General features: G+C 43.2%; 1 protein-coding gene across 3 annotated transcripts in view; it reads left to right on the top strand.

Annotated features, from left to right (window-relative positions):
* The window catches only part of PRLR (prolactin receptor), a 165108-nt gene that overhangs the window by 25612 nt on the left and 115660 nt on the right, over positions 1 to 23836 (top strand). The window contains exon 1 of one of the 3 annotated variants that reach the window (XM_058717018.1): positions 12607 to 12692. The exons of 1 other annotated variant lie outside the window; for it this stretch is intronic. The gene's annotated coding sequence lies outside the window, so the exon portion shown is untranslated. Of the gene's footprint in view, positions 1 to 12606; positions 12693 to 23836 lie in introns of those variants that run through there. One more of the 3 variants, XM_058717033.1, reaches the window with a different exon arrangement.

The following is a 23836-nucleotide window of genomic DNA, read 5'->3' as shown; positions in this document are numbered from 1 at the left end:
GAGTCTTTGAAGAATAACACCAAATAGCACAGAAACTAAGACTGAGGTTTCAGCAGAGCTCGCAGGGCGTCTTGTAGGTACCCTTTGCTGTGTACAATGAAAATCCCAAACTCTGCTCCTTCGGGAAATAAGCCTGTCCTAGCCATAACATTCAAAACATAGCTGAACATTCATTCTATCATCATATGTAAGTGTGTATTATATACTCTAAGCCCAGTATACTTTTCCATGCAGAGGTAAAACAACAAAGTTAAATTACAATCTTCTTCTGAAAGAAAACTTTCACACAATTGGCCTTTGAAGTATATTCTCTAAAGTACCATGAAAACATTGTCCCATAAAACAGTGTTTAAGAAACACATATCCCTGCCTTTGATTTTTCTTGTCACCACCAATAAAAATAAGAGCCATGTTGTCTTCTTCATGACCCTCAAAAAAAAAAAAAATCTTGACATTCTCAATCTTGACTTGCAACACCAACGATACCAAACAAAGATAAAGGTTGGAAGGGAAAAATATCAACTACCTGCCCAAAATATTTACTATAGCAATTCTGAGCTTTTGGTTTTTTGTTGTTGTTGTTGTTGTTGTTGTTGTTGTTTTTTAACTGAGCTTTTGATAAAGACTCAAACTTCCCATGTATGTCCACTAGATGAAAAAAAGGAGTTTTGTTATTAGGAAACCATATTCAAGAAAGAAGTTGGTCCCACTAACACTTTACTTACGCCATGTGAATTATTGGTCTCTTTTACACAGATGTTTATCAAGTTCTTAGCAAAGCTGTGTTAGACTAGTGCAGAGCCCCATCAAATCTGTACTAACAGTCACTGGAACATCATTTAGTAGATTTCTGCTCTCTTTTATGCCATGAGTGGTGGACACTACTTGAGACCACAAATGGGCAGAACGGTGTTACATCCAAAGTTTTGGCGTGACAGGATGCTGTCTTCCTCCTTGTGATGATTCAAGACACAACATAATGATTCTGGTTATGGTAGGAGCTCAAGAAATCTTGGCTCATCATTTCTTTTCCTCCGGTGGGTCTTGCTGGTTACTCAGCAGAATGTCCTGCTGAGCAAGGCATCTTTTGTGGCCACTGTCACCTCTGGCATAACCACATAATTGATATCTAAAAGATATCTTTAACCATATTTTGCCAGGAATCCAACTTCTATAGCATGAGAGTCCATTCAGTTTTCTACTACCTATATAAAAGGACAGCTCAATCTTTCTGAAAGGACTGTTCTCAAACAAGGGAGCATTTAAGACAACATGTCAACAAGATGGCCTGGTAATTGATGCCCCTTTCACATCTAGATAAAATGTGTGGTTGGCTCAGATCCTCTTTTCTTCCCAGTGCCCTTTGGGAGCAAGATCTACTAAGGGCACAGTTGACAATGAGAAGCTATCAGTGATTTATGATTTATAATATGTTCAAGAACAAGACCAGGAATGGGGCCATTATGTAGCCTCCCCTATTTGATTGTCAGAGGATAGATGCTCCATTACCAAAGGAATCTCCACTGACATTTTCAGAGACACATAAAATAATTGGCACTTGAATGTTTTTTTCAGTCTTTCACAAGAGTACGGGAATGATCTAAAGCTATATTGTATTCATGTCATGTCTTTTTTTTTTTAACTTTATGTACTTATTTTGAGAGAGAGAAAGAAAGCACAAGTTGAGGGAGAGGGAGAGAGAGAATCCCAAACAGGCTATCAGCGCAGAGCCCGACACGGGGCTCAATCTCACAAATGTGACATCATGACCTGAGCCGTAATTAAGAGTCAGACACTTAACAGACTGAACCACCCAGGCGCCCCTCATGTCATCTCTTTTGTTAGTATATCTTATATTATTAGTTTACTTTCAAACAGATGGCCTCACATATTTTTCTAAAGTAGAAAGAAGTCATGTTACGATCATTCTTAAGAGAATTGCCTAAAATACATTCGTTTAATCTCTCAACCATTTTCAAACTGCTGTTGCCTGCCCAGCATGCATTTAATACACTGTGTGAGGCACCAGTATGAAAAGGTGATCATTTTCTATCCTCAAGAAACACACAGTCTAGTGGAGGAGAGAACTGTGGTATAGTCATGGCAGGACCGGGGACAGTTACTGAACAAGCAGAAAGAGAGTAAGGAGGAGATTCTATAGAGGAAACAGCATACACAAGCTTACAGCAAGTCACATGTCCCTGACATTTGGGACAGTTGCAGGTCACCAGATGGGCAGAGCACACAGGAAGAAGTAGGAAGAGACAGCAAGTGTGGCTGAGAAAAGTAGGTTGGGTCAGACTGTAATGTGCTAAGTGCTAAGTATAATATGGTGCTAAGTGCTTTCATCTGTGATTCAGGGGAGTCACAGTTAGTAGAAGACTTGAAGTCAAGTCTCTTGATTCATAGTCATGGTTTTCTCTGCTAGATTACACTCGCCCCTCCAAATTCAAATGAACACCATGCTGGATTTGACCAGAGATCATTCAATGGAAATATGTAAACTGCCTCTTAAAAGTAATCAGTAAATTCTCTTATTATTATCTCCAGCTTATAGATGAGGAAACTGAAGCATAAAGAGTTAAGTAACTTGTCCAAGGTCATACAACTAGTTAGGTGATTGCAGGCAATCTGGCTTCACAGTCTTTAGTCTTAACTACAACACGTACCTCTTTTGATCTGCAGATCTTTATGGATTTGTGTGTTCTACTGATGTTAGCATTGGCAAGTAAGGGCTCCCTTCCAGAATAGAATTGATATCTGGCCAAGTTTGAGACTGAAAGGATGAATGTCTGTAACACAGGTTGGGATCAGGGAATGAAAGATACCCCCTAGTCATGTCTCCAAATATCTTTTTTTTTTACCCTTTCCTGACTATTTGAAGAAACCAGGCATCTGGGACTGGGCAGCCTCATCCTGTGAAAGGACAGAGAAGTACTAAAAGGATCTTAAAAGGATATTAACAGATTTGATGAGACCTCTGAAATACTACAAACACAATTGTGTTTACTGCCCAAGACTTTGAAAGTTAAGGCCTGAAAATCTGAGAGAGAGATTTTGTGCCTGATTAGTATTGGTTGTTTGGTTTTGTTTAAATATTCATGGAGATACTGGCAAAGAAATTGGAATGTAAGCAGGAAAGACAGGCCCTATAAGTGTTTCTCTTTATGCAATGATATTAATAACATCCAAACAGGCCTTAGGGCTGTCTTCTTAGAGCTGTACTTACCAAAGGAGCAAGCTATCATTTTCCTTGGAAGCCTAAATGTTAAATATACTTTTACAACATGATTCAAATATTGTGGTTTTAAAAGTCATCTATTGTGTTTTGAATATCTATAGCTCTTCAATACCTTATTAGGAATTGGTCTAACAATGTAAAGAAAAGCTTTTAATTAACTGGTGTAGGACTTTCTCAACTTACAGTGGGGTCATGTCCTGGTAATCCCACATAAGTTGAAAATATTATAAGTTGAAAATGCATTTAATACACGTGACCTACCAAATACTGTAGCTGAGGCTAGTCTACCTTAAACATGCTCGGAACACTTACATCAGCCTATAGTTGGGCCACATCATCTAACACGAAGCCTATTTTATAATAAAGTGTTGACTCTCTCATGTAATGTACTGAACACTGTACTGAAAGAGAAAAACAGCATGATTGTATGGGGACAGACTGGTTGTGAGCATGCTGGTTGTTTACCCTCGTGATGGTGTGGCTGACTGGGAGCTGCAACTCCTCGCCACTGCCCAGCATTACTAGAAGGGCTCCTACCACATATCACTAGCCTGGGAATGGATCAAAATTCAAAAGTCAAAGTTAGGTTTCTACTAAATGCATATGGCTTTTGTACCACCTTAAATTCAGAAAATCCTAAGTCAACGCATCATTAAGTTGGAGACCATCTGCAACAACTATGAGAAGTAGTGATCTCCATTTCCCCAGAAGTGTTTGAGCAGAGACTGAATACCTATTGGAGGGTGGTGCTAAGAAAGAATAAGAGTATGATGTCTGAGGCTGGAATAGAATGGTCTCTGAAGGTTCCTTCAGCTCTAACATTTTATGAAATAATTTTCAAGCATTGGCCTGCACAAATACCTTAGCATTCCATTTTGTCATACTCACCCGTTCCATATGGAAAAGGATATTCAGTCCACTTTTTGAAAGTAGCTGAATCTTCATGTTCATTTTATATCTATGAAATTTTAGTATATTTTGAGCATAGAGATAGACATTATATATCTATATACTATATTATAGATATAGATATATAGATTTACATATCTTTGTGTGTATGTATATGGAGAATACGTTTAATGGCATTTCATTAATCTTCTGACCGTGTTTACAAGGTAGAACAGGTGTGGTATCTCTATGATTATATTATAGGTGAAAAAACTGGGGCCCAGGATTTTCCCATATCCTCCGGCCTCTGATGCTTATTTGGAAATAGCCCTTTGAATAGAGTCCTTTATTTTATGTGTGGGTATTTTGTTCAGTTTTAATTACAATGAAAGCTCCTTAAGGAGAGGGACCGTAAGAAATTTAGGTAACTTTCTATGGATTCTTTCTTTTGTTTTGTTACCCTAGAATGCATTGTTCTTGATCTAAGATTTCTCCTCCTTACACATGGCTAATATTTAAGAAGCACATGTTAAATTGAGTTGTCATACTAACTCTTTCCCAATCTCAGGTCAGAGCATAAGGAGACTGTGCACAACTTGTATCTGATGAGGTATCTATAAGTAAAAGCATCCTGACAACAGGGCAAATTTCAGATAACATGATGCTCCTAGTATCAAACAAGATAAATGTGCAAGGGTGATTAAACAGGACTTCCCTCCATAAGTCAGCTCCTGCCTGAGTCAAATGATACATTTCTCAGAAGCATTTGCAAAACTGGATCCAGCTCTTGATGCCTTAAGGATCTGTATAAAGCCAAGATAACCACCAGATGAAAAGAATTGGTTTGTTTTCCTGTTGTGATGTTGAGAGGCAGTGATAATGGTTTGGCTAGACCCTACTGGAAAGTACAAAAAAAAAAAAAAAAAAAAGATTCAAAGTCCTCTACTTGGAAATGTATAAGAAATCTCACTCAAGGATCAACTGCATATTTTTACAAGGTCATGGTTTTGCAAGAGACTGGTCCATGTTTTCCCAACTCAATGATTTCACTAAGAACTACATGTCTTCTTAGAACTGCTAACATTTCTGAGGCATCTTGGTAGACACTAAGTCAAGTGAGCCCACTCCCCAGGGCCAGTCTGTGTTCGAAGCAAACACAGGCCTTATCTCTTGCCATAAAGAGTCATTTGCAATACTCATCAGTCATTCTCCAGCTTTTAACTTAGGTAAGCACAGATCAGCGTCAGCTGTTTTTCCCTTTCTCTATTGAAATGCCCTCAAAACCCTACCTATGCCAACTCTGTGAAAATTCCACCTTTGTTTTTCTTGTCCAGCTTTATTATCACTTCCTTCCCTTCATCTTATCCCCTTGCTCCAAAGCAGTGCTTGGTTGGTGTATGTCATTATCATTATGGATTCTTAAGATGGGACCAGGAGAGTGAGCAATTGACCTTACATGTCTGTTTGATGCAGCTGCCCTGTGTCATAGAAATGGATCTCAGTTTTTAACCACTGTCATGAGATAGAAGGTTCTTCAGCAGCATACTTCATTGTCAAAATGTGGGAGAAGATGTAGAGAAGGTTTCCAGTAGATGGATTTCTGCTCACTCACTCCTACATATCGCATTGCCTTTTGCAGAGTACTTCCAGGGATTTGGTTTTCATTCCATTCTCATAGAAATTCCAGGAAGTATAGATTATCAGTCTCATTTTTCAGAGATGAAGAGAGCAAGACAAAATGGTGAAGTGGCATGCCCATGGCCATGTGGCTGAGAAGCAGCCAGGCCAGGTCTTGGACATAGGTCTTCTGACACGTGTCATGTCCAGGGCTCCTTTTTTCTTCTCCATGACTGCCTTCCTACTTTCATGGAAAGAATCAAAGCCCGGATGGATAAATAACAATAGTAAAGTGAATGATTGGCTTTTTTGCATTTGCTGTGTGCTAGATACCGTACTCATAATTTTAGGTACATTATTGCATCTAGCCTTCATAGGGTAGATGAAGGCTATCATTATTATCCCCACTTAAAGAAGGAACTGGGCTTCAGATAGCATAAGCGACTTGTTCAAAGTTGCCCTGGTTGATACAGAATCCATGCCCAGTTATTGAACCATGGAATTTGCTAGTTCCATAAAGCTAAAATTTTAGGGGGAAAAAAGCACGACCTTGTGAACAGAATCCTGAGCAAGAAGGATAGAAGATCTGAGTCTGAGTTCTAGCTCTGACTCTGTTCATCTGTTGATTCTTCAGATTGTTTGCTTCTTATTATAAAATGGGACTGGTACTATTTGGCCTGATATCTCGCAGAGGAGGTCCAGTCAGGCCAGATATGCCTAGGGTCTCTCTAAGCTGGAGAGCACCATTTCCAGGCAAGGTATCATTCTTAGTGTTAGAATGAGGTCAGTAGCCCTGGTAACCTGACAGCTCATAGCACTGCCAGAAAGTCTGGGCTCTTCTCTTAGTCCCCTATTCCCTCCACAGCTGTCAGATCAGCTTGGTTAAGAAGAGTTTCATTCTTAGAGAATGTGTCTGTGAGAGTATCTCCATTTATATTTATAAAAACTTATTGAGTGAAATTAAGCTGCCCTCTACCAAGGGTATGTTTTTGAGCACTCTCCCCCTGGCTTTGGGGCAAAACAATTGTCAGTCAACAAACTAGATACCGTCACTGCCCTGAAGGTGTTTGTATTCTGAGAATGACTAACAACCTTCTGTCACTCTACAAAACTGAGAGTAAGGCTTTCAGAGGGAAGGTTCTGGGGCAGCTTGTGACCAAAGCCAAGACAGAATTGAATTGCTCTTGTGTCCAAGCTCATTGACCATCATGAGAGCAGCCATTTACCAATTGCCTTCTATGAGACGGGTGCATTAAGTATATTATTTCTTCCGATGGCCCCGTGAAGTACTTCTGTCCCCATTTTGTAGAGGAACAAAGTGAGGCTCAGGGAGAAATATTCCCAGAGCTAGAAAGGTTTATACTGGTCTTCCTGGAGCGCCATCCATCCCCTTTTGCCTAAACAACTAGCCAGTTTCAAAGTGCCACCCATCCTCCAGGCCAGCCACTCCTTCCTGCCAGTCATCAACACTACTCAGGGCTTAGAGGACCATGCTGGCAGGAAAGGAACCTTGCATTTTCTAAAACACACCCCCCCACGTTGGGTTGGGTCTGGGCTATGACCACTGACTTCCCCTCCCCCACCATCATCCCTACTTTTTTAGAGGGGAATTTATCAAAGCCTTTGTTTTTCTTGTATTCATTCAGCCCTGGCTCTCTATTTAGTTGTGATGATAGATATAATATTTTTAGAAATTTTGATGCCTTGAAATACAAATTTAGAATTTATGGGGATTGAGGAAACTACAAAATGTAGTGGGAATTGAAATATACAAAATACTGACTTTCAGTGTCATTTACAGGTCTATGATCACCTTATTTCGGAATATCAAGACAATAACAATTACATTGCCCATGTAATAAGCAGATTTTATTTAAAGAATTATAAAGGACAAAATGTAAAGGGGGGGATAATATATTTGAACAACTTAGTTTTTTTTTTTCAATTTTCAAGCTTTGAATGAAAGTTTTTTTAGAAAGCATTAAAAATTCTCCTATATTTCAGTCTCTTTAAGGTAAACTTATAGCTATAAATGATGCCTCAAAAACCCTTCTATAATTATGTGAATCACAGGAAATTGGTGGACAGTTTTACTCCTAGTCCTGTAGTACCAAAGAATAGATCACAGAGAATAGATCTTCCTTTCAGAAAATCACATTTTCATCCAGATACGTTATCTGCCTCACAGTCATAACTACTTTCACACCTGGGAGATCTTAAACTGAAAATGTCCACAAATCACACAGCCTGGCAGGGTAGGGGCAATCGGGAATAAGGGGCTCCACACTGAATTCTGTCTCTTGGTTGATCTTGCGTTTCTTCTATAGCATTTCTTTACATTTAAGAAAAGCCCAATTGTCTTATGAACTGTATGAGCCTCTGTAATCTTTTGGTGAGGTTGAGGGACTTACAGCCACATTTCTATGCATTTTCCCTTGTTTTCAGGCTTTGAGGAAAAGAAACCCTGTTCAGACACTGGAGCTTCCTACCAAGGGACTCCGCTTTCTCTGTGGCCAGCTCTAGAGAACCAGAAATCCAGCCTGTCAGGGACAACCAACATCACAGGAAGAAGACACATAATCAGCTCCTTTGAGCCTTGTTGTTATTGTGGTGGTGGTTGTTATTTAGGATAAAATTCAAGGGGGACAGATCAGCTGGCTGCAGGGAAAGTTTTGTGTTTCTTGGCTTAAGCAGATCATTGGGCTAACAGGTTACCTGTAGAGAGAGTCTGCAGTTCATTGGGGACACCACTGTCAGAGCTGTGGTAAACACAGTCTAAGTGACTGATTTTTTTAAAATTTTAAAAATATTTATATTTGAGAGAGAGAGAACGCAGGGGAGGGGCAGAGAGAGAGGGAGACAACAGAATCTGAAGCAGGCTCCAGGCTCTGAGCTGTCAGCACAGAGACTGATGTGGAGCTCAAACTCATGAGCCATGAGATCATGACCTGAACGGTGGGATATTTAACCAACTGTGCCACCCAGGCCCCCCCAAATGACTGATTTCATAACCTAAGCCAGGTAGGTGTTACATGCTTTTTGGTGGCAGAGAAGGAGTGAAGAAAGAACAAAGACCAAATGGTGGAATTTAGTAATTAAAAACAAAGCAGGAAACAAACCAACAAAATTTCTTTCAACAGCCAACACATTTTCCTGTTTAGGGAACTGTCATTTCCTACTTTAACCACAAATAACAAGTAATAAAATAAATTAAGAATAGATGGCCAGTCGTCTCAATAGGGGCAGGGAAATTAGACCCAGGAGTTCATGAGCTTGTCTTTGGGGAAAGGAGCGAGGCAAAGAGAAGATGGAAATGTCACTGTCCATTCTCTGAAATCGAGAGACTTCTGTAAGCTTCCAGCAGAAACACACCTTTTGTCTGATGCCGAGGAGACCCACAAGAGCTTACCAACTTTGCAGCTTCACCGGGGACTCCATAGAGTCAGGGCATGATATAATAGTGTTCTGTTTGTGTACTCTGACAGGTGTAAGACAGCTTTACTAAGTTCATACTCTGCTAGGGCTGGGGACCAGCACAATGTGAGCAGGAAAAGAGAATCCTTCTGCGGGACAAGGTTTTCTCAACCCTCTGGCTCTCAGAAGGGCCCTGAGATGTCTACAGCAGGCGTATCAAATCTGTCAGCACCATTGACAAATTCCTGAAGTGCATCTGTCTGTGCTCCATCCTCGAGAGAGCCGAAGGACGTTGCAAGAGGGATTGAAGGGCTGGCTAAAGAAACAGTCCCATGTGCATCTACAGTATGACACCCAGGAATGCACCACCCATGTGAGCGCAGGTACGAGCGGCTGGTTTGCCCTCTTGCCAGAACAGGCGTTGCTCCTTTGGCTGCCCGGCCCGTCCTCATGCTGTTGTATGCCCAGGGAGCATCCCCAGGGGCTGGTGCAGATCCAAGTTGGCAAATTCAAGTGGTAAGGGACCCCTGAACCTTGCCAAGTTAATCAAGGATGTGTGTTCAGAGCAGCACTTACTGGTGACAGAGGCTTCCTGAAAGGGGTGAGTCTCGGCCTAGCCGGAGAGTGCCGTCTCAGATACAGTGCCAAGTTAGTGCACTGGTTTACCTCCAGTCTGCACCCACATTTACTCCTTCTAGCTCCTTCTCTCCAGCCTGAAGACTGAATGTGTATGATGAGAGGATTGGCAGTCCTGGTCACAAGGGATAGACAGAAGCTGAGCTGAGGGGTGGTGGCACAGGTGCACACTCAGGAAGAGCTTAATCATTCATTCAACTGGGCTCTAACCGCGTCTTCAGTCCCAGATTTGAGCCAGGAGGGAGCCTACCCACAGCGAAGCCCAGCAGTTGGGGAAGCAGCCAGAGGAAGAAGAATTCACCTTCTGGCTGAGTAATGTTCAAAGACAGAAAAGAAAAAAGCAAAAAATGATTATAGCTTTAAGCACTTGCACTGCACCTGTGAGTCCCTCCAGGTCCTAGAGCAGAGCACGCAGGGAGAGCTGGCCTCTCCCTCTTCCTTTCTCGTGTGTGACTTTCTTCTTTAAATTTATTCATTTTTTAATCTTTTTTTTAATATGAAATTTATTGTCAAATTGGTTTCCATACAACAGCCAGTGCTCATCCCAACAGGTGCCCTCCTCAATAAATGTATTCATTTTTGAGAGAGAGACAGACAGACAGAGCATGAGTGGGGGAAGGGCAGAGAGCAAAGGAGACATAGAATCCAAAGCAGGTTCCAGGCTCTGAGCTGTCAGCACAGAGCCCGACGTGGGGCTTGAATTCACAAACCATGAGATCATGACCTGAGCCAAAGTCAGACACTCAACCAACTGAGCCACCCAGGTGCCCCATGTGTGACTTTGTATTTCTCCTCATGACTGAAGTTCTTGGCAAATTGATTTACCTTGGATAAGAAAAGTTGGGGTCAGAAGAAGGTGGCTCCCAAGGACCTACATGTCCTTGCTCCTGAGACCCATTCCCGGGAGGAGTCTAGATTGGCCTCCACTTAGTCTGCTTGCAAACAACTGAAGTATCCCACCAGTGGATTTGGGCTGCTACCCAGGCTCCCAGGCGGGAGGTCCATATCCCCCTCCTGTGCAGCAGTCCTCACGCAGCAGCCCCCGGGGAGTGAGGAAGTTTATTTCAACAGGAACAATTCTCTTGATGACACAAGTCCTGTGAGCTGAGGTTTGTTCTGCTTTTGCTCATGGGGGTCCCAATTTACCCCCTGCTCCTTATCCACTTTCCTTCTAACCCCCTAGCGGATAGTATTGCCATCTCCACAGATAGTATCGCTGTCTCCACAGATAGTATGGCTCTTTCCCGTGCGAGACTCAGAATGTGATTTTGTAAGATGCTCCAACTAGGGCAGTCATTGCCAACCTCCTCAAAGGAGCAACAGGACTTCTCTTCTCCTGACTGCCATTGCAATGGCTTCCGTTGGTGGCCAGAGCCATGGACAGTCAGAACACATTAAGCATCTCTACTCTGATAAGCAAAACCTTGTTGACTTCTTTCCTGTTTTGCCCTCGAGGATGCAGGGAATTGTTAAGTGCATCCCACAACCCTGCCATGTCTCCTTCAGAAAACTTGGAGGCATCCTCCCAAAGGTGTGACGGTTTACTGTGCCCAGGGTATCTTGTCATACTAGGGTAGGAGGTATATGAGAAAGCTATGCCTTTCATATGGCCACCCTCACACCCAGCCTTCCTGTGTATCATAATCCTTAATGCCACCAGAAGAGGGGTTAGGATGTTCCAGAAGAAAATGGTTGGCACAGTCAGGTTAAAAGAGATTATTCTGAAGCTCTGGCTCAAATTTTATACAGCCATTTATTCACCTAGTGTTTACTGGGCACCTACTATGTGCTAGGGTTCTAGAGCTACAAGGTGGATGACAGATGCTACTACCACAAAGCCAGGGGAGTTGAGTCTCGGGCAGACCCTCATGGCCAGTGACGATTCTGTGATCAAGGCAGATATCCTTTGGTCCCAAGGAGGCTTTGCTGTGGGGAACTGCCCCCTTGCACACTTCTCCTGGTGGGAAGAAGAGATAAGGTATGAGGAACAAGGGTGCAAGGAGGTGCTTCTCCTGAGGGGATTCAGGTGCTTGAGAATTCCTTCAAGAGTTTCAGTTAGCCTTAAGCAACCCAAAATGTGCTTGCCTTTCTATAAGTCCCTGTTCCCTGTGTGTGTCCAGTTTCTGAGTGGGCAGACAGCATGTGAATGAGAACTTTAAGAAGGTAGGACTATTCTTTCACTCTTTTTGCCTTTGTCTATTTAATTTCCTCTCTTCACTTTCTTTCCTTTTATCCTGCCACACTCTGGTCACCTTTCAAAAAGCTTAGTGGCCCCTCCCCGCCTACAGGATTGAGTTCGGACCTCTCAGCTTGCCCTTCCGTGGCATGCAGGCTCAGTATGGGACTGTTGAATATGGCATCAGACTGAACCATTCTCATGGTCTTTTTCAGTATCTGTATTTCACAGGGGTTGATGGGCTGCTTCTTCTGGGAACCTGAGGGTTAGTATTTTTCCTTGAAAATCAATTTTACTTACTGCATAGAGCCTGTTAAAGACAAAGGTCCTCTCTCCAACCCTGTACCCCCAGCCAAACCCAATAGACCTATGTGAGCAAGGCTTGCCCTGACCCCAAGCTCTGACCCTTGGAACAAGCTGAAACAAAGTGCACCCTCATGTTTTTCAGCAACAGGTTTTCTTGCCTGCCCTATCCCTATAGCTGAACAGTGATTACAATCCTCTGTACTTTAGTATGTAGATAAATGATTAACAGTGAGTTGTACCTTTTCCCGGGTTGTAAAAGGATAACTGGTTAGAGTCCCAATGTTCTCCTTGTCAGCATAGGAAATGTAGGAGAGGATATCATCTCAGGCTACTCGCCTCTAAGACTCATAGCTAACATGTGGCAGGTTCCAGCTGGGAATCTGAGTACGGTGACAGATGGCAAGAACCTCACAGGTGAGCCTTGGTGACTTTCACCTTTCTTAGTTTCGATCCTTTTCTTCCATCTTTCCCTTCTGGGATTGGGGATGGGCAGGGGACAGGGAGTATGACTAGGATATCAATGGTTGTACAAAGGTCTCTGTTTTGATAAGAAATGGACAAGGACACTGTGTGTTGACATAAAGACCAACATAAAGGCCCACTGCAGACCCCAAGTATTCCAGGGGAAAGTGTGGGTCTGGCATGGGCGCAAAGATAAAAAGGCCAGCATGATAATATACTGTCAAGATCATATGACAGACAAGTCAGTCTTAGGGGAGTAGGAAGGGGCAAACTGGTGGGGTGGGGGGGGCAGGCGGGGTAAGGAGTAAAAGACACTGGAGTCAAGGATGCATTGTCTTGATGTGGCGTTGGAAACATCTCCAAATCCAGCGGGAAGGTAGAGAGAGAGAGACACCAGCCAGTGAACTGTATGGAGCCTCTGGAGCTTGTCCGTGCCAGGGGCGAGTCTGGGTGATTTGGGGCCAAGGTGGTTTGTTTGTTTGTTTGTTTGTTTGTTTGTTTAGCCGGCATCATTCTTTAGAGCAGCCATTAGTTTACAGAAAAATTACAAAGAAAGTACAGACCGTTCCAGTGTCTCCCAGTCTCCCCTACAAATTCCTCCATCGTGAACATCTTGCATTAGTGTGGTACATTTTACAATGATGAGCCAATATGAATACATTAGTATTAACTAAAGTCTGTGGTTTACATCAAGGTTGACGCTTTGTGTTGTACAGTCTATGTATTCCCCATTACAGGCTCGTATGGTATAGTCTCACTGCCCTAAAGGCCCATTTCCCCCAATCCTCCTTTCTCCCAAACCCTTAGCAACCCCTCATCTTTTTACTCTCTATATTTTGCCTTTTCCACAATGTGCTATAACAGGAATCATATAGCATGTAGTCTTTTCGGATCAGCTTCTTTCACTTAGCAATAAGTATTTAAGTTGCCTCCATGTCTTTTCATGGCTTAATAGATGATTTCTTTTTAGCACTGGGTAATATCCCATCCTATGGGTGTGCCACAGCTTGCTTATCCATTTGAGCAGACTTTTCAATGAGTTACAAGGCAGAAACAAAGGAAAGAGCAAATGAGAAAGTAGAAAGAGCCATGAAAAGCAGAAGGCCTGGGGAAATGGAATAACTTGAGTGCAGAGGCCTGAACTGGCCTAAGGCAAGGTTCTCGGGACCCGTGCTCAGTGGGAGAGGCCAGCTCCTCAATGACCCCCTTCCCTGCTCTAACAGGGAAACCATAAGGGCTGGAATCAGGCCAGCTTTGTTCTGAGAGCCCGACACATTGCAGGCATCCAATAAATAGTTGTTGAGCCATCTAAACTTCCAGAATCTTTTCTAAAGAGCAAGCTTGCCTGATCACCAGAAGATCTGAAGCTTCTGAAGCTGGCCAGTCATCTCAGGCGGGTCTCAGCTGCCCACTTGGCTGAGCCCCTATTGTGCCCCGGGGTAGGGCAGAGCTTGCCTGGGTTATATGGAGCTTCCCTTACTTAATTCACCTGCTGCATTGGGAATGGATCTCTCTTGCCCCATCTTCATCTGCCTTGTGAGATGTTCTGTGGATATAGCCAGAGCCAGCTGTAGGGAGGCAGGGAAACCCAAGGGAGATTCGGGCCACACTAACATACCAGGTCAAAAGGCATTCTCACCACAGGATCAGAATTACGTTTTTCAATCCAAACACATGGCAGCAAAATTAGCCAAAACAGATTCTGTAGAACAAGCAGGGTGATTTGGATGCTAAGAAACAGCTTTGAGGGGAAGATGCACCATGCCTTCGGCTTGGAAAAGATGCTCACATGCAGGAGGAAAGCCATAACATTTGCAGTCCGTAGGTGGGGGTGGTTGGAGTCCAGCCAGGGGAGTGCAGCTGGGTGCAAGGGGTATCCCTCCCAGGGATTGGGTAAAGCAGGTCAAAATTTGCAGGACAAATAGAAATCTGCCAGTTATAGATTACTACCTCAGTGGTGCTCCCTGAGCAAAAGAGCATGTCACTGAAGACCTGGTATGTTGGTGCAACATCATTGCTTAAAATCTGGTCCTGTCCTGGGGAATGATACTGGTGTTCCTTGCTACCCTCATTACTTTCCCTCAGTGTAATGAAAACGAGTCCAGAAAGACTAGGAGGGTATTTAGCTTGGGATCTGTTCCTATCCTACCCATTGTGTGTGCTTGTGTGACTTATATAATCAGCACGAGGATGGAGAGCTCTTGAGAATTTCTTATCTAAGAGAAAGAATGTAGCGGCTACTTGGCCCAAAGACTGTTCTGAACCATGGGGCTCATCCTGAGACACAGGATGACTTCTTGTCCCCACTTTTACATAACTAGGGGAGTCAGGGTTACTGTAGATAGTTAATTAGACAGAGGGCAGAGGTGGAGTGAGGAATAGCTGCCTTCCCAGTGTGAAGCACCAAAATGACCATCCCTGAAGAAAGGGGACCTGTCTATGGGGTGGGTGGCCCAGTGTCGATTCTGTATGTTCCCAGAGGGGGCAGCAAAGTGGCCCAAACATCTCCATATAACCGGAAACACAAGCAGAGGGGAGTCAAGCTCACAGCATTGTGTCACCTTTGGGATCAGCTGGCCTCTCCTAATGCATTCGCATCTGGCCACTTCTGCTGCACCTGGCCAGTGTCTGGGGCGTTGCTTGCACATATGGACCCCCGCAAAGCCACCGCTAAGTTTTCTGTATCCAAAAATTCCTTTGAGGAAGATCATGTCTGTGCCTCACCACAATCTGTTTTCTTGGGGCAGCAGCTATTTAGGTGCTTTCCAGCACAGAATTTTCATCTTAATTTCTTGCTCATTTGCTTTTGTCTTCCTTTGGAAGATCGGCTCGTGGACATGCAGGGCAGAGTGCACCATTTGGTAATAGTGGTGAAAAGACGGTGCTAGCCTCGGTTACTCCGCCCTGGGAATATGCAGCACGTTCCACACAGTCCTCCTCCTCCCGCCTCCCACTCACGCTTTTCCTCCCTCACTTTCCAGAATACTCTTTAGACTTAGCTCCTTCTATCTTGGTCTGTGTCGTTCCTTCCCACCCATTCTGTTTGCTAGCCACAGACATTGGAACACATTGAAAAATCCACCCGATAATGAAAGTAAAACAGCATGGGGCCCAGGGCCCCCAGGAAATTGGGATGTGGTGGGGAGAGGAAGGCACAGAGCTGCGAAGGGCATGCCAGGGCAGGTGCTGGCTCTTTCACAAGGAGCCCTGAATTTCTGGGGCCATTAGAGGCCAAACATTTATGACAGAGCCCATGCCCTTACTGCTTATACACAATTATAGGTCACTCACTTACTCATGTATTCTCAGCAAATGTTGATTGGGCATCAGTTATATGACAGGGTAGGCCTTGAACACAAAGATAAATGAAATATAGCCCTTGTCCTCAAGAAGCTTGTGGGAGACACAGACACCTGGACCAACAATGATGATAACAAGTGTGAGGAAGTCTGTGGTCCTAAAAGACACCCAGGCAGCGGGTCTGCATGAGGAAGCCGGGAGCCCATCTGGGCTGATCTGGGAAGAGGTCATAAGGACTGGACATCTGAACTGAGTCTTGAAGGTAAGGTTGAGAGGAGGAGGGCACTAGATAGCATGTTCCTGGAGGTGCCAGTGCAAGGGCAAAGGCACCGAGAAAACAGGAGGTAGTTGGGTGTAAAGTAGCTGGAGCGGCCCGAGTGCACAGCCTGGGGAGAGTGAAACCAGAGAAGGCAGAGCCGGCTCAGGATGGAGAACTGGGGACCGGAGAGGTGTACAATCAGATTTACACATACAGAAGGAAACCCTGGCAAAACAATGTGGAGGATGGCTTAGAGGGAGCAAGACAGGAAACACAGAGAACACACTGGAGGCCAATACAACAAAATCGGCTGGAAATCATATCCTCGGAAGCCTTTCTCCACACCTGCCCACCTCAGGTTTCCTGCGGGGGGAAGGCGAGCGGAAGAAAAAGGCCTTGCAGGAAATTCATTCGTTCATCCTGTTGTTTCTGTGCTGCCGGTGATGATAATGGCTGTGTTCTACAGTCACCATCATGGAAGATCACCATCACATAAACATTTCCTTCTAGCCTCCAGAACTGTGAGATAATATGGCCTGTCGTTCAAGGCGTTCGGCTCTTGGTACTTTGTTACGGCAGCCCCAGCACACCGAGACATGCGGGAAGTCCAATGCTCCTATATTACCTGTGGAGATGGAGGCACAGAGAGAGCCCTGCCTCCTTTGAGTGAGGAAGAGACACACCCATGAAATCTCCAAGATCTCTCCGGGGCAAGTCTGGGTTACGTTCTAGTCTGAATGTTGGGCAGCCCAGCCTGCATTACAGTGTCACATTACAGGAGAGCCATGAAGCAAATGTACTCATTACGCCAGCACCGCCAGGTAGAAATATGAGGCACCTGTGTGCTGGGGACAATGTTCTCCTGCTCCCAGTATTCTTTTTTTTGTTTGTTTAAATAATTTATTGTCAAGATGGCTAACATACAATGTATACAGTGTAGTCTTGGCTTCAGGGATAGATTCCCATGATTTATCACTTACTTTCTATACCCAGCGCTCATCCCAACAAGTGCCTTCCTCAGTGCCCATCTCCCATTTTCCCTGCCCCACCACACCCCCACCCCCATAAACCCTCAGTTTGTTTTCTGTATTTAACAGTCTCTTAGTTTGTCTCCCTCTCTGTTTGTAACTTATTTTTCATTCCTTTCCCCCATGATCTTCCATTAAGTGTCTCAAATTCCACATTTGAGTGAAAATTATGATATCTGTCTTTTTCTGACTGACTTATTTCACTTAACATAGTACCCTCCAGTTGTCTGGTTTGGGAAGCAGGGTAATGCTGGCTTCATAGAATGAGTCTGGAAGCTTTCCTTCTGCTTCTATTTTTTGGAACAGCTTGAGAAGCATAGGCATTAACTCTGCTTTAAATGTCTAGTAGAATTCCTCTGGGAAGCCATCTGGCCTAGGACTCTTATTTGTTGGGAGATTTTTGATAACCAATTCAATTTCTTCACTGGTTATGGGTCAGTCTAAATTTTCTATTTCTTCCCAATTGAGTTTTGGTAGTGTGTGGGTGTCTAGGAATTTGTCCATTTCTTCCAGATTATCCAGTTTTGTGGCATATAAGTTTTCATAGTATTCTTTAATAATTATTTATATTTCTGTGGTGTTGGTTGTGATCTGTCCTCTTTCATTCATGATTTTATTTATTTGAGTCCTCTGTCTTCTTTTTGAGAAGTTTGGCTAGGTGTTTCTCAATTTTTATTTTTTCAAAAAACAAGCTCTTAGATTCATTGATATGTTCTATTGTTTGTTTTGTTTTTTTTGGATTCTTTATGGTTTATTTCTGCTTTAATCTTTATTATTCCTCTTCTTCTGTTTTGGGCTTTGGGCTTTCTTTGCTGTTCTGCTTCTAGTTCCTTTAGGTGTGCTGTTAGATTTGGTATTTGGGATTTTTCTTGTTTCTTCAGATAGCCCTAGATTGCAATGTATTTTCCTCTTAGGACTGCCTTTGCAATCTAGGGCTATCTGAAGAAACAAGAAAAATATGTCATGTTTTCATTTTCATTTGCTTCCTTATGTTTTTTAATTTCTTCTTTAATTGCCTGGTTGACCCATTAATTCTTTAGTAGGAGGCTGTTTAACCTCCATGCATTTGGAGGCTTTGCAAACTTTTTCTTGCAGTTGATCTCAAGTTTCATGGCATTGTGATCTGAAAATATGCATAGCGTGATCTCAATTCTTGTATATTTATTGAGCACTATTTTGTGACCCAGTATGTGATCTATCTTGGAGAATGTTCCATGTGCACTCAAGAAGAATGTGTATTTGGTTGCTTTTGGATGAAAAGTTCTGAATATATCTGTCAAGTCTATCTGGTCCAGTGTATCATTCAAGGCCATTGTTTCTTTATTCATTTCTGCCGAGATGATCTGTCCATTGCTATAAGTGGAGTATTAAAGTCCCCTGCAATTACTGTACTCTTATCAATAAGATTGCTTATGTTTGTGATTAATTAATTTGTATATTTGGGTGTTATCAAGTTGGGGGCATAAACATTTACAATTGTTATTAGCTCATCTTGATGGATAGACCCCATAATTATGATATAATGCCCTTCTTCATCTCTTGTTACAACCTTTAGTTTAAAATCTAGTTTGTCTGATATCAGTATGGCTACTCTGGCTTTATTTTGACTTCCAGTAACATGATAGATTATTCTCCATCCCCTGACTTTCAATCTGAAGGTGTTCTCAGGTCTAAAATGGGTCTCTTGTAAGGCAGCATATAGATGTATCTTGTTTTTTTTGTTTTTTTTTTTTTGTTTTTTATCCATTCTGATACCCTATGTCTTTTGATTGAAGCATTTAGTCCATTTACATTCAGAGTTACTATTGAAAGATATGGATTTAGTGTCATTGTGTTATCTGTAGGTTACATGCTTGTGGTGATGTCTCTGGTACTTTGCAGTCTTTGCTGCTTTCCACTCACAGAATCTCCCCTTAGGATCAACTGCAGGCCTGGTTTAGTGGTCATGAACTCCTTCAGTTTTTGTTTGTCTGGGAAAGCCTTTATCTCTCCTATTCTGAATGCCAGCCTTGCTGGATAAAGGATTCTTGACTGCCTACGTTTCCTATTCAGCACGTTGAATATTTCCTACCATTCCCTTCTGACGTGCTAAGTTTCAGTGGACAGGTCTGGTGCTACCCTTATGTGTCTACCCTTGTAGGTTAAGGCCCGTTTGTCCCTAGCTCTTTTCAGAATTATCTCTTTATCTTTGTTTTTGCCAGTTTCACTATGATATGTCGTGATGTTGACCTGTTTGGTTGATTATGAAGGGAGTTCTCTCTGCTTCTTGGACTTGGATGTCTGCTTCCTTACCCAGTTTAGGGAAATTCTCAGCTATAATTTGTTCGAATAAACCTTCTGCCCTTCTTTCTCACTTCTTCTTCTGGAACTCCTATGATACGGATATTATTTCGTTTCATTGAATCACTTAGGTCTCTAATTCTCCCCTCTTTCCTAGCCCTCTTTTTGTCAGCTTCCTCATTTTCCATAATTTTATCTTCTATTTCACATATTCTCCCCTCTGCTTCTTCCATTCTTGTTGTCACTGCATCTAGTTTATTTTGCATCTCATTTACGCATTTCATAATTCATTGTGACTATTTCTTAGATCCTTGGTTTCTGCAGCAATAGATTCTCTGCTGTCTTCTATGCTTTTTTCAAGTCTAGCTATCAGTCTTATGACTATTATTCTAACTTCATGTTCAGATATATTGTTTATATCTGTTTTGAGCAATTCTCTGGCTGTCATTTCTTCCTGAAATTTCTCTTGAGAATTCTTCTGTTTCATCATTTTGGCTAGTTTTCTGTCTTTTACATGTCTTAATATCTTATTATGTGTCCTGCATCTGCAAGTACTACTATATTAAAAAAGGGGTCATACCCTGTCCAAGGCCTGGCTCTTTAGGAGGCCTTTTTAGAGTGTGTTGTGTGCTCTCTGTTGTTGTGTTTCTGGTTGTTTTATCTCCCTCCTTGTAGTGGTGGTTTGGGCCTTCCACCAGGTGTGCTTTGATTTGTTCATTGAGGTAAATGGGAAAAATGAAAAGGTGGGTGGTGGAAGAAGCCTTATCCCATACAAAGAAAGAAATGACAGGAGAGGGGAAAAAGGACCAGGCAGAGTATCAAAGAAACTATAAGGCATAATCCAGAGAGAGAGAGAGGAAAATAAAGAAGAAGGAGATAACAGAAGAGGTGTAAAAAGAATAGAGCAAAAATGCCTGACTAAACAAACAACCAGAACAGAGAAATAAAGAAAGAAGATATATATATTATATATTACAGATATAATACATATAATATAATATATATAATGTATATATATAATAAGAATTGACCAAAAATCAGATGAGAAAATGCAAAACGGCAGTACAGGACAGTTGTGTGTTGGTGCCTGGACCTGGTGGCTGTCCTGGTCTGGAGGAGAGGCCATCTGGTTCGGTCAGTGTCAGTCCTGCTCTAGTAGACAAACGGTTACCAGGCACGGGAGGGATGATGTTTGGTGTAAGTGAGTCCCACCTCCACTGGGTGGCCACTGTCCTGTTCCCTGAAACCCTACCGTGTTGGTGATGGGGAGAAAAGGGCGACACCCCAATCTCTCCTCCCTTGACCAGGTATCTCAAACCGTGCTGTTCAGGCAGCCCTCACAGAGCAGCAGGGTTGGCAGGCCCGTCCTGCTGCATGGTCTCCTGCACCTCCTAGGTGCTCGGCTGGGATTCAAAACCTGTTGTCTTAAAGGATCCCACTGCCTGGGGACCAGTTCTGGGGCAGTGCCACTCCACCCAACTGACAAATGCCCTCTGGCTGGTGCTTGCAGGGTCTTTTGTCCTTGGAGGGGTAATAAACCCTCTTCCCACAGTACTTGAGGGAGGGGACTGCTCTTTCCCCATGCGCTCTGAGGTTGCTACCGAGCCCGGGGCTGACTGCCCTTCCCTCAGGTGCGCACACACCATGGTGGCTCCAGTCCAGAGAAAGTCGCCCACCCCTGAATACTGATATTCATTCCTAAGGCTATTTGCAAAGTACAAACTGGCTCTCTCCATTTTTCTTGTTCCCCAGCCCATGCTCCAGAGAGGTTTTTCTCTTGTGCAAATACAATCCCACACTTCTACAGCCTCTCCCTCTCTTCCTTTTGTCTCCCCACCTAAGGGGTTCCCACCCACCTCTGAGCCTATGCCACTTGTTTTATTTCTCCTGGTTTGCAAACACGTACCTCTTCCTGCCAAGCTGTCTCCATATACCTGTAGAGATGTTTCTATCACTCTGTAGCCTGGATTCCTGGAATTCCAAGTGTTCTGACCTCAATACTGCTGAGTTTGAGGGATGAGGGAAATTTTGGTTCCCCTACTTCTCTGCCATCTTAACTCCTCCCTCTCTGCTCCCAGTATTCTGAGCAGAAACAGATGCAGCCAAATGTAATCCCGACTTTCCTCCTCCCCATATCCCTCCAGCCTTCACCACAAGGAATCAATAGGCTACTCTTTTTTTTTTAATGTTTATTTATTTTTGAGAGAGAGAGAGAGAGACAGAGCATGACCAGGGGAGGGGTAGAGAGAGAGGAAGACACAGAATCTGAAGTAGGCTCCAACTCTGAGCTGTCAGCAGAGAGCCTGATGTGGGGATCCAACCTACCAATGGTGAGTTCATGACCTGAGCCGAAGTCAGAAGTTCAACCAACTGAGCCACCTAGGTGCCCCACAACAGGCTACTCTTAGAATGACAAACACCTGGTCAGAGTGGAGACAACCACTCTGGTTCCTTGATAAACCTCTACCTCTCATTCTCAGCAGTGTGTACATATAAATTACACCAGTGTCACTGCTCTGGCCAGGAGTCCCGGAGTTAATCAATAACAACCAAATTCATAGTGATCCGGGACTAGGTCTTGTTGCAAGGCTTGTACGTTTTCTAGGAGCATGTTTCCATGAGGACTTTGCCCCCATTGGATTCATCATCAGGGCACAAGACAGAGAGACAGACAAATATCAGGCCTGTAGTTTCATCTAGAAGAGACCCCAGTCTCAAACCTCAGGGAAGTCACTTGGAAGATTTTCCTAGGAAAGTGAACTTCCCTATTCGACATCTCAACCAAATGGGTGTTTAGAGAGAATAAAAGTCACATTATCTTAGAAGGAACTGGGGTAGTCTGGCCTGACTTGGGGATTATTTAGAAAGAACATCATTCCTTGTACAAAATATCTCTAAATGATGGTAAACTGTCAAGAGAATTTAATTTATTGCCTACATACACCCCCCCATGAAATTAACACATTTTGGAAGTTAGGTTGGAAGAGAGATGGGAATTCATTTTGTCCCTTCTCAGTGTATGAATCAGGCTTCTGAAATTACAGGACAGTCCATGTCTAGAGAGCAAGACTAATACCTCCGAGGTCAGTTTGCTTCCTGCCCAAGGAAATCTGGAAGCCTAGGATGCTTCAGAATGCCCTAGAATAGATGTTTCTCTAATGTCCTTCAGTTACCTAATTTTTCTTATGCAAAACAAAGCTTTCCTTTATTGCTGTAATACAGAGGTGGACGTAGGTCTAAATCATGCCAAAATACCATCCTTCTAAACTAATAGTGACCTCACAGTTGCTGAGCATTTATGATAGGTGTGGCACTAAGGTAAACTGAAGAGTAAGTCAGATGACTTACCTCATAGGTGCCTCCTGGATACTTGTGTTATTTGGAAGAGGGAATAAATACAGAGTGCTTAGAACTCCACTACTCCATTCTCCTCTGCACCCTCAGTGTGTCCCTGGTTTGGCCAGGTGAGGAAGGGAAGGAGGCAAGGTGCAGGCAGGGTTGACGTTATAGACACAATAGGTGGCCACATGTGGTGCACTGGTCCCCATGCCCACGTCTGATTCATTCTAGTCCACCAGATTCTCATTTTCTTTCATCTTTAAAGTTTAAGGATGCCTCAGTTAAAGACAAATACTCTTCTGGGGCATACCATTTTTATCAGCCAGCCACTATCAGGAATTCTTTTACATCTTCCCGGGAACCTGAAAGAGCAAGGTCTTCCAGGTAAAGGCACAAGAAAAAGGCCAATCTTCTGGTGAGAGAGAATTTGGACCATAAGTAGGGGTGGTCATTCGACATCTTGTCTAATCCACTCCAACGTGACTTTTCCTGTAAGAATAAATTCAGGTCTTTTTGGGGTGCCTTCTTGCAGGTAGAAAAAATATTTGGAAAACTCTTATGCTCTGAATGAGTGAGTTGGCAAAAGAAGATGGTGGAGTGCTTCAAATACCATGCCTATTTTGTTTTTCCCAGAAATGTATCCATCTATATTCCTAAGGTTTTGACATTCCACTCAGTTCTGGGCTCTTTGTCTAAAAGGAAATGATCACATGACCACATGTGTGTCTACAGCTGACCACAGATGAACCAATGCAGGATGAGGATTTCATTCAAACTCTGTGGACTCTCTTCATGTGTGAAGCAAAGGGAAAAACACATGGACCCCAAGGGACCCCATTTTCTGGGTCTTAGAGACCTTTGGCATTGATTACATTAAATGAATCAAATGT

Source organism: Neofelis nebulosa, chromosome 1 (genome assembly GCF_028018385.1).
Source record: "Neofelis nebulosa isolate mNeoNeb1 chromosome 1, mNeoNeb1.pri, whole genome shotgun sequence".
Taxonomy (NCBI): Eukaryota; Metazoa; Chordata; class Mammalia; order Carnivora; family Felidae; genus Neofelis; species Neofelis nebulosa.
Note: the sequence above shows the minus strand (reverse complement) of the source record. Positions and strands in the feature narration are given on the sequence as shown.